Source organism: Echinops telfairi, unplaced genomic scaffold (assembly GCF_000313985.2).
Source record: "Echinops telfairi isolate 266 unplaced genomic scaffold, ASM31398v2 ScPeMD7_7467;HRSCAF=8505_1, whole genome shotgun sequence".
NCBI classification, from domain to species: Eukaryota; Metazoa; Chordata; class Mammalia; order Afrosoricida; family Tenrecidae; genus Echinops; species Echinops telfairi.
This window is the reverse complement of record NW_022111368.1, coordinates 6,860,293-6,872,422: the sequence shown is the minus strand read 5'-3', so window position 1 is coordinate 6,872,422 and position 12,130 is coordinate 6,860,293.

The window sequence follows — 12,130 nt, the reverse complement described above, 5'->3', positions numbered from 1 at the left end:
GGTGCTGGGGAAGATGACTGAAAGTACAACGGCCTGTCAAAATAACAAAGCAACGTGTCCTGGAAGAAGTATAGTCAGAATGATCCTTACAGGCAAGGATAGTAAGAACTTTGGAATGTTATCAGGGAGATCATACCCTGGGAAAGGGCATCGTTCTTGGTAAAATGGAGAGGAGCCAAAAAGAAGGCCCTGGACAAGATGGATTGACACAGTACCTGCAACGATGGGCTCAAACCTATGAACCATTGTGAGGATGGTGCCGGACTGGCTAGTGCTTTGTTCTGTTGTACATTGGGTCACTCTCAGTCCAAATCCAGTAAACAGTGCCAAATATAAAAACATCTGTAGGTAATAGAAGACCCGATGGTGCAATGGAGTACAAGTTGGAGTGCTGACCACAATGTGGAGGGTGGTGTTTATTAATGACCCCAACCTGCTGTCTCCAGCTTGTCCCTTTCTGATGATCGACCTCACATCTTCACTGGGATCGTGAACAGTGAGGTCAAGCTTTTCTCTCTGAAACAAATCTGTTCATCCTCCCTTCCAGTTCTTTCTCCTCGGCCAGTCACCCATCTTTCGGTAAAAGGTGCTGTCATCTGCCTAGCGGCTCATGGAAGACTCTGGGGAGTTATGCTGAGTCTGTTCATTTCACTGCCTTTCACGTCTTTTCTTTCCTTCCTTTCTCTGCGGCCAAACCGTCACCAAGCTCATTTGAACAGAAGAGATTTCATTTATGTTTTATATATATACATATATGTGTGTATGTATGTATATATAGTTATATATATGATACAGTATATTACATAGTATATATATACTTATATTTAAATTTTCATAAAGTCCAAAGGTAACATGGTGAAATCTAAAGTCCTCCTTTCCCCCTAAATGACTGCTTCTAGAGTCAGCCATTGTTGCCATATTTTGGGGGTCTAGTTAGAGGTACTAAATGCATATGCATACACATTTCTTTCTTATAATCGTGGTAGTACTATACATACTTCTCTGCAGCTTGTTTTCCCATCAGACATTGTATCTTTAAAAAAAATCAGAGCTGCCTACTTCACGTTATAATCCACAGTATCCAAGTATATCAATGTACCCACCACCATCATGTCGATTACAACTCATAATGACCCTTGTTTTCAAGGCTGCATATCTTTAGGGATGCAAAATAGCCTCATCCTTCTCTCTGAGTGTGGCTAGTGGGTTTGAACTGCCAGCCTTGAAGCTAGCAATCCAACACTTACTCGACAGTGCCACCAAGGCTCCTTCTATAGAGCTATCAAAATTTATTTAAACTATCTCACATGGTTGGCATTCTACATGCTTAGGAAGCCAGAGTAATGAAGATTCCAGAATACATATCATTTCACATATGTGTAGGTTTCTATTATAAACAATATTGCAATGAATATCCTTGTAAAGAAAGCATCTGGTATGTGTACAAATAATTCTTAGAAATTAGATTATAGATCGAAGGAGCAGGGCATTTGTCATTTTGATAGACATGGTCAAATTCTCCCGACAGATGCTGGGTCCTTCTGTACAATTAGCAGCCATGTGTGGGAGCCTGCTTCCCTACATCCTGGCAAGCACACTATGTTATCAAATGTCTTGATCTTTGCCAATCTGATAGGTGAACTATTCTGCCACATTGTGGTTTTAATTTGCATTTATCTTACTGTGGGAAAAGTTAAGCAAGCTTTCATGTGTTTAAGAGCTTCTTGCATTTATTTTCATGATTTTGAACTTCCTGTTCTGATCCTTTGCCCATTTTCATACGGTCTTTGATCTTTTTTAGTCTTGTCTGACAGGAGCTCTCAAAGCGTAAAATCTATAATCAACACTTCCTCTGTGACATGGGCTGAAATTTCTTCCAAGCTTAGTGTTTGCTCTCTCCGAACCCCACCCCACTTTTTGCTGTGTACTATTTTTTACTCCCCCTACAGAATTCTATATATTAGAAAGTCAAATTCATCAATATGCCTTTCCTCTGAATATTAAATCTTTAATTCATCTGACACTAAATTGAAATAAGTGAAGGATTCAACTTCAGTGCATTTTCCACTTATGCCTCTCCCATTTATGAAATATTCTCTTTCCCCCAAATTAAGTAAAAATTCAATTTCATCACACACTATTTTTCCATATATAATTGGATCTATTTCTGTTCTTGACACAACTGGCCTCATGATTTGGCTCCTTGCATACCTAATGGCACTCTCAGGGTCTGGGAGTTTATTTTACTTTTAAACACTAGCTTCTGTCAATTCCAAATCGTGGTAATCCTATTTGCATCAAGGCAGAAATATGCTCCATAATTTTATCGATATCTATTTTTTTTTCTGAAGTAGATGGTCAGGCGTTTCTTCTAAGGTACCTGTAGTTAGACCCAAACTTCCAGTCTTTAGCAGTCAAGTTTGTTTGCTCTCTGCACGCTAATATCATAGCCTGTTATAGGCATATTGATGGTGGCAGAAGAGCCTTGTCACCAACCCAGGCCTTGCCCAGCAGACTGAGGGTCAAAGACAGATGTGAAGCAAGCAAATGGGCAAAGCTTTACTTGGGTGATCAAGCAAGGAGCGAGCTTGGACTACAGTTGCCAAGGCACAGTTTTCAGTGTTGTATGTGTATACATCAGGAAATGCACTGAGAGAACTGTGAATATGTAACCAATTTCTAGGGAGTGGTCACGATTATGCATTAGGGCAGTGTTATGATTCTTGACCAGGAAGTGACTTGTAGGACTCCCACTTTCCAAACGTTGGTGTGGTGATGTCTTTTGTTTCTTGACCAAAGTCCTTTCCTTTGGGGATGACCTGAGTGTGGTCACTATCCTTTCTGTGCATGTTCAGCAGTGAGAGTTGCATGCTGAGGGGCTATTTCTCAGGGAGGAAAAGGACTCACAAGACACCAATTATTAGGAAAGAAAGGAGCAGGTAACCATGGTACTATAGGAGGTGTAGATTCACCCATCCCGTGACAACAACTCCTGTCCTAAGCGTAGGTTCCTCTGGGACCTGTGGAATTAACAAGGTTACCTGCAGCTAAGCAGGTTGCCTAGTGGTCTCAGACTCTGAGTCAGAGCCTCTTGGGGCAGCCAGTGGCCAATTTGCCCCAAACCCTTGGGGATGCTCTATTTTTAAGGGGGCTGTGTCATGGCTGAGGAACACTGGGCTTACAGAGTCTACTTTTTATCTCAGCAGAAAAGAAATAAGACTGCTCTTGTCCAAGCGGGAGTCATGGTGTCACCTGTCAGACTGCAAATATAATCCTAAGAAATGGCCTAGGTAAAGGGAAAGTGGGGCCTTGCATACTTTTATTTTATCATTATTATTTTTTTCTATCTACACAGCAAGAGGTGTGAGGGTGGGAAAGCCCCAAGAAGAGCTGTCTTTCCCACCGGGCTCAGCCAGGTGGCTGCAACAGGCTGGAATCCTGGTATGCCTAGCAGAATGAATCTGCTGTCTCATACAAAGCAGATGTTTGAAATCTGTGGACAAAGTAGCTGAACCCACTCTTTTGCTGGGCTGGTATAAGTTCTATTGTCCAAAGGGGGGCTATGAATCGGAACCTACTCAACAGCCCCCCTCAGGAATAATGGGATGGCTTTACTGAAGTGGAGTGAAATTTCTTACTGCGGCTCTTCCACCATGTCTCTGTAATTCCCCCTAAATGATTGGGTGGGACCATGCAGAGTGTGCTCAACATGAATAGAGGGGATTGGTCTGTTTTTGTTGCCAATCTCTCTCTATCACAGTGGCTCTCAACCTTCCTCATGCCCCATCCTTTCATACAGTGCCTCATGTTGTGGTGACCCCAACCATAAAATTATTTCCGTTGCTACTTCATAACTGTAATTTTGCTACTGTTATGAACGGGGCGACCTGTGTGCAAGGGTCATTCGACCCCCCAAAGGGGTCGCAACCCACAAATTGAGAACCGCTGCTCTATCAGGATGAGCCTGCATCTTTGAAGCGGGAGCTCAGAGAGAAAGCCCGGGACGGTTTTGGAAGAGCATGCCCGAGACGTCTGCTTGAAGTGGTGGGTGCCTCTGGGACCAGAGAAACCAGGGGCTGTGGCACAGAGGCAGAGTCCCAGCCCTGAGGCTATGGGGTACCTTCCCCTCCTCTGGCCCCAAATGATGGAACCGTGGGACAGTGACAGGCAGGATGGCTTCTTGACCCACGGAGGCAAAGGCCAAGGGACCACATGGCTGAGGAGCTGAGGACCAGAGAGAGATGTGCCTCTGGCTGAGGAGACCAAAGACTGTATCCTCATTGCTGGCTGATTCTAACTGCTGGTAACCTTTTAGCTTCCCTTATCGTGGACCAGCGGTTCTCAACCTGTGGGTCGCGACCTTTTTGGGGGGGTCGAATGACCCTTTCACAGGGGTCACTCAGACCATCAGAAAACATAAATATTTCGCAATACATAAGTACATATTGTTTTGTGATTAATCACTATGCTTTAATTATGTTCAATTTGTAACAATTAAAATATATCCTGCATATCAGATATTTACATTATGATTCATAACAGTAACAAAATTACAGTTATGAAGTAGCAATGAAAAAAATCTTATGGTTGGGTCACCACCACATGAGGAACTGTGTTAAAGGGTCGCGGCATTAGGAAGGTTGAGACCCACTGCTGTAAACTGTTAAAAGAACAAGCCAACCTGACTTGGAAGAGGGACGGCCAGAGTGCTCCTTAGAGGCAAGGATGGCAAGCCTTCGTCTTACATACTTTGGACATGATGTCAGGAGAGACCAGTCCCTGGAGAAGGACATGTTTGGTAACGTGGATGGGTGGCAAAAATGAGGCGGTCCCTCAAGGTGATGGACTGACACAGTGCCAATGGACTGAAGACAGTGGGCTCAGGCATAGGAACCCATACATAGATGGTGCAGGACTGTGCAGTATTTCCTTCTATGGTGCTGGGGTCGCTGTGGGTCGGAACTGACTTAATGGCACCTAATGACAACAGCAGTAACTTTCCCAATAAATCCCCTTAACTGAGTATTGGCTGTGAGTTCTGTGGGTCAATGCAGTAACTGGTCTGACCTAGCAGAAATGGAGGTGGTGTGGGAGGAACATTTGGTGTGAGACTAGGCACAGAAGGATGGAGCATGAAAGCATGTGTGACCCCCGCCTTATGGCAGTAGTCAAGCCAGAGGAGGACAGATAGGTCCAACTCCATTGTTGTTCATCACATTTATCACAGGCAACATCACCGGTGATCATATATACTCAGGATCTTTCTGTATTCTATATTCATTCATTCATTCCAATCCATTCATTCATTCAATATTCATTCTATGTTCTGTAGACCTAGGCAGCATCCATAATCCAAAACATGCCTTGTGTGAAAGAAAACACACTAATGTTTGGTTAAATCAAACTAATTTGCACGAAACAAAACTAGTCTTTATTTTCTGCCCTCCTTTTCCTGTAAGTGTTCCGTTGATAACTTGGGAAACATGTACAGGGTCTAAGCACTCTTCATCTCCTTTAAATGGCCGTGCCTTCTTTATCAAATGGACAGGGAGAACCAATTACAAGGAGCTACATGTAACCTCCTCCCTGGGGGATGGACAACAGAAAAACAGGTGAAGGAAGATGTCGGACAGTGTACGATATGACAAAATAATAATAATTTATAAATTATCAAGGGTTCATGAGGGAGGGGGGAGCGGAGAGAGAGGAGGAAAAGGAGGAGCTGATACCAAGGGCTCAAATGTTTTGAGAAAGATGATGGCAACAAATGTACAAATGTGCTTGACACAATGGATGTATGTATGGATTGTGATAAGAATTGTATTAGTCCCCAATAAAATGATAAATTTTTAAATGGAAACTTGTTTATTATCATGAAATATCTTAATTTTTTTGAGATTATAATTAGTTTTTGAGATTATAATTTAATCAGACCTAGGAACACTATGTTGAAAACAAGCTTGGGGAGACCTAACAAGGTTTTCCCCATCCCAAGAAATTTTCTAGAAATTGCCAACAGCATATAGACGTGCAAAATGTGAGCAACGTATTAGTGACAACTTTTAACACCACCATATTAAAGGCATTGAAAATAAGATTTGTTGTGAAGTGTCTCAAGTCTACCTTCTGCCCTTCATCATGTACCCGTCTTCTTGCTTCCAGGGACAAGCACCATATCAATCAGAGGAGATTCCCATTTAGTAAGGATGGAGTCTGCCTCTTGTTTTCTGCCTGAATCTCTCTATCATCTGTCCTTGAACACATACGTACTTTGATGTGAACACTTGGTATTCTATGAAGCCTCCTAGGCTCAAAGGCGAAAATCACTTCTGTCATAGACAGTAGTAAGAAATGGCTAAAATATCAACAATAGGAATTAAAACGAAGAACTGAAATTTAGAGGGAAAAAAACAGATGCTAGTTATGATGTCATTTTGGTTTACCTCCAAATAATAATACATGACAACTTTCTAAAGGCAAACTTGAATTTTTTCAAGCAGAAATCATTTAAGGGAAAGAGTGTTTTTTTATTATTTAGATTTGTTAATGCCTAGATCTGTTTGAAACTTAACTTATAATGAACACATTTAGTAACTCAATGTCTTCTGAGTTCTCACATTTCATATTGAGGAATACATAAACACATGAATAATAAGTAACCACACTTTTGTATTATCTAGAACTGAAGACCCATGCGACTTAAAACAATAACCTTTCATGCTTGTCCATTTCTTTTTTGTTTCATAAAAAATAATAAATACGAATGCCATTTTCAAAATTGTATATTTTTAACGTGAAGAAATTTTAAGAGGGCAATACATAGTCTCAAAATACAAATGCATTTTATTTTCGGTGTGCTTTTTCATAACCATAGGGAATATGCCTTATCATTTCATGCTCTGTATTATCAAAACAGACATTATGACATCATACAAGGTAATTCTTAAATATTTTCAACAAATAGTTTTATTTTATGCTTAATCTGTTAGTAAACCAAAGCTAGGTTAATTGTTGAAACCTTAATAAATAGCAAACATTAAAAGGCAAATCGAGATTTACACTTATAGTAGTAACTCTTAAAATGTGTTTATCTGAACTGAAACTTCATTGAATGATCAGTGGAAAATAGCCGAAAATATTACCAGCTTTAACTTCAGAAGTTATCTGTTGCATTTTCTTTTGAACCTCCTGAATCCATATTTCCTCCATTGCATTAGTCATTCTCATTTGTTATAAATGTTTTGCACAGATCAAAAAGTTTCCTACATAATAAAATAATGAAATGTTCTCATTGATCTTTGTATCAATACCTGGAATTGATGTAAAGATTATCCACTAGGGCAGAGACGTAAAGATTATCCACTAGGAATAATAAAAGACCTAAGATCAATTTCTAATTGTGTTATAATTATATAATCTACACTATGAGAATACATTTTTATTTATTCTACACACCTGAAAGAATCAAACATAACAAAATGCAAGGATATATAGATAAACCATTCTTACTGGCTATTATCATTAATGTCTATTAGCCTAACCCCACCCCATTCACATAGAAAGAAACTTCCAGGACATTCTTGGTAGCAAGTAAGCCTCTTTCTACCTTCACTGAATTTGAATAAGTTAGCTATGAAAGTATCGCTATCTTGACTGTCTTTATCATTTGCATTGACTAAAGATTGAGACCAATTCAATTAAGAAGGAAAATGTAATTTACACACTTAGAGTTGATAAGTCATAAGTACATGAGTTCAAAAAACTTTACTCAATCAAAAGGATAGCTCATTTGACACTTATTAACCATCACTTGTCATTTTACGTTTTTTTAAGATACATTTTCTTCCACATACATCCCTTTTCTCCTTTGCTTTCCAGCCTCTCTCAAGCTGTCTTTGACTTACTCTAAAATAAACTTGAAACTGATAAACCGATTTAAGGGGAGAATAGGGTAAACAGGCGAGCAAGCAGAGGCTTAGCAGACACCTCCATCTTGACTGTAACTCTTTTTTTCGTTTTGTTTCATTTTTATTGTAACTCTTAATGGCTTGCTCCAGAAAATAGTTCTAAACAAATGCAGGGTTAAGAGATATAGTTGTTTACATTTTGTGGACCAAGATCATTTTCGAAGATCCCAAGTGGGCATTAACATAATTTTTAAAATATGGCTTATGTTAAATGTGAAATCTGGAGTCTAAAACATATTAGAAAATATGGGTGTAGTAGCTAGATACTAAATCATAAAAATAACTAAATTCTTACACCTACAGATTTACTCTTTCTTCATTTGACCCAACACTGTTCTCAGTCATCAGAAAACACTGATATTTTTGTGCCTTTGATTGTTTCTATCAACTTCTTAAAGGTTTAAAGAGAGTCAGTAAACTCTAACCAATTTTCCTACAAAAGTGGCCACCGCTTTGGCTGGAACTCACATTACAGCCCCAAATCTGCCTGGGGAAGAAACACTGCCAGATGGTGGCAGCATTCACAAGAATGGGTCACATTTCCTCTCACATCTTTAGATTGAATTTCAAAACAACTCTGGAAAACAGTCCAAAGGTAAGCCTGGAAACAGCACGTGAACAACTGCAGAAAAGTGGACGGTTTCCAGTGATTACTCCACAAAACACAAGAGCATCTAGTCAAACGCTCCTGTCCTCCTATTTGCCTGCTGACCAGTTGACAATCACAGGTCAAAAGCTTGCTCCTAGAGAAAACACTGGAATCAAGAACACAAGGGGATCTTTTCCCTTTGTACCTCTAGTGCTCTGCTCAAGGACGCTCCCAGCAATCCACTGATGATCATTGTTCTCCCACCCCCACCCCGAAAATATAGCTGTGTCATTTTAGAGACATTTTGTGTCATCTGCTTATGATCTACAGACTGAAAGGCAGACAATTTTGCTTTCCTCTGTCTGACAGGAGGGCGAAAAAAGCACAATGGTTTTAACCCAGCACCTAGCCTACTAACAGCCAGTAAGACACTGTCATTTAAGGATAGATGATAGTGCTGGGTCCAAGCATCTTCTCCAAGGAAAAAAGATGCTCTAAAAAAAGAAACCTAGCATCGGGTTTTGGGTATGTGTGTGATGTTTCTAAAACATACTATTAAATAATGACATATAATCATACCATATAATTTTCGTTTTAATGAAAGAGGTTTCAATTTTTTTTTAATTTAGAAATGTATTTTCAAAATACAGACTACAAAATCCAGAAGCGTACTCATAAGAATTAAAAATTTCCAACTGCAGCCACTTTTTAAATTGGCCATGTTTGTCCCTCCGCATGGTTTTATTTAAAATAATTCCACTATGAAAATGTTTTGAATATGGCTGCCTTTGCACTACATAGTGAAACATTTTCTAAGCAGTACACATCCAGTTCCTACATTTTCAGAGAAATTTTATTTTAAAAGTTACAGTAGTTTGCTCTGCTATCTAAGTATATACATATAAGTAGTTTAGGTTAAAAAATTCTTTTAAAATGTATTTTTATATACATACATTTTCCAAGCAGAAAAAAGACTAACATATTTTTATAGCATCTTTACAATTTCCAAGGAACTAATATGCTTTATTAATCCTGTTTCTTGCAACAGTTAACATTATTATCTAGATAATGATCCCAATAGCAGTTATATGCTTTCATGTAAGTAATTCTGTTACACACATGTAGAGTAAGCATGCTACTCTACATGCTACAAAAATTCATGTTAGATTTCAGTTGAAACATATTAGTAAAGGTCTAATATGTTTAAAGCAAAACTTCTCAAGTGCACTGAAGTCCCCTTGTGGATTCCAAATGAGGACCGCGTTATCCCTCTGTCCACAGTTCATTCATGAGAGGAATGGATAGTTATCAAATGAGCTCAACTACTCTATGTACTGAAGAGAAATGTGATGAAATGTTGCCACCCTTATTAAAACCCAAGTATATTATTTGATGTTAACCTTGGAAGTTAAAATTTATACTTCCTAAAATATATTTTAAATTGTAGCTTTTATAGCTGGCTATATAATAAGATTTCCACTTAAACACTTGCTCAGTCAGTTTGATATCTAGTTCATCAATTAAAAAAAAAGAACAACTCCACAAGTACCTAATGTTTTCTTTCCTCCTATACATGCTTGTTGTATCCATACTATGTAAAAAAACTGTTTTACATGCTTGATATTAGAGATTCGTGTCATTCTTTTCTATTTTTATCTTATTAAATCCTTTTATTGGGGGCTCATACAGATATTATAAAAATCCATAAATCAATTATATCAAGCAAACTTGTATATATGTTACCATCGTCATTTTCAAAACATTTTCTTTCCGCTTGAGCCCTTAGTATCGGCTCTTTTTTCCCTCCCTCCCTTACCCTCCCATCCTTGTGAACCCTTGATAAATTACGTATTATTAATTTGTCATATCTTACACCATCGTGACATTCTTGATTTTTTGGTATATTTATGAAATTGATTATCAGGAATAGTGATCAATAATTGTAGAACAGACTTTTTCTTTTCCTAATAGAATCTTTACTGCAAAAGGTTTTTGTAAAACATCCTTTGCTTTTTTTTTTTTTTTTTAAACTAGTAACAAGGAAATGAAAACTACCAACGAAAGATCCTGGACCCTGAGAAAAACTTTCAACCAGGCTGTTTGCTGGCAACAGGCCACACAAGCAGTGCCTAGTCCTGCAGTAGAGAACCTATTGGCAGATGTTATTAGCTGACTTTTGCTGGAAAAGTATGAGAGAACAGTTGGAAAATCGCAAGGTGTAGAACAAGCTTTAAATAAATAAATAGCTTATTTGGCAACAGAAAGGAGGCAAGAATGAATTCTTTGGTTGAGGAAAACTGGGATACTTCTAATTAGAGTTTCTTAGCGCTGGTTGCGTGGACTGCCTTCTAAGTGAGAATTGAAATTGTGCCTCCCACACAATTTGTATTTGGAGGTTGGAAGACTTAGGAATTATGAGTTTGCAGTTCTGCTGTAGCCCTGCAGACTTCATGCTATGAGCATATAGGTGATAATTTGTCTTGCTGGTCTATGTTGTCTTTAACTCCGTAACCAAGGTAGTCGATGGGAAAACCATGAATAGCCATGCTCTATGCTGATCAATTAAGCTGTTGCCCGTTCATGTTAAAATTTTTGTTCTTTACCTTTAAGTTGGTTTTAACCAATTGAACCCCATCATTACTAACATGAGCAAGTAAACATCAAGCGGAGTGAGTAAACACTGAATTATAGGAGAATTGAATTGTGCATAAAATTCAACATTTAAAAAAACAGAGACAATGGCAAAAGGAAGTTTCTCAAAGGCAATCATCACAGGATGCTGGAAAAGGTTACTCCCTTTATTATTGTTTGCTATTCCAGATTGCGGGATGTAGAAGCAGCACACATTCATATATTTCATAAGTGGGGTGTAAAATATTGCAAAGCCAATGAAATGGGGCGCATTTTCATCAAGTCCAATATAAGATGCCCTTCATCTTTTTTCTCGGCTAAGACATATTGCTAGGCAATTTGTTAGCATAAAAAGGCCAAGAGGTCTAAAGAAAACCGAAAACCAAAGGACCAAGCCCATCAAAGGGGGGCAGCCTATGCCATGTTGAAAAAGGCATTGCTTGTGGCATTATTATTTCGTTTTCACATGTATAGGTTAAAATGGAAGGTTAGTTTTAAATATACCTCCTTGAGACAATTCTATTATATTTTTGCTGCCCTAAACTCAGGAATCCCCACTCTTAGCAGTAGCTCTCATTTTGTTATTTAGGGGATGTCATCATATGGATCCTTATTTGTTAAGGGACTTTGAAAGTCACAAAAGTCTTGGAGATGTAACAATTCCAAGCATCTCCCCAAGGGCGTCTTCAACTCTGCAGTCCCAGGCATGATAAAGCACTTAACTGTGTGTGGGTACTGAGGGTGTCTTTGAGGGGGAAAGACTCCCTGTCACGGATAAACGAGTTCCCTGGGATTGTTTTCTGACAAGTGCCCGCCCTCTTCCCTGCACTATGGAAACTGCATTTTCCTATGCCTGCTTGTCTTCTTTCTCTTTCTCCCATTGCTACCAACGCTGACCATTTCAACTTCCCGGGAACCTGCCACGCAAATAGGTGCGCGAGAC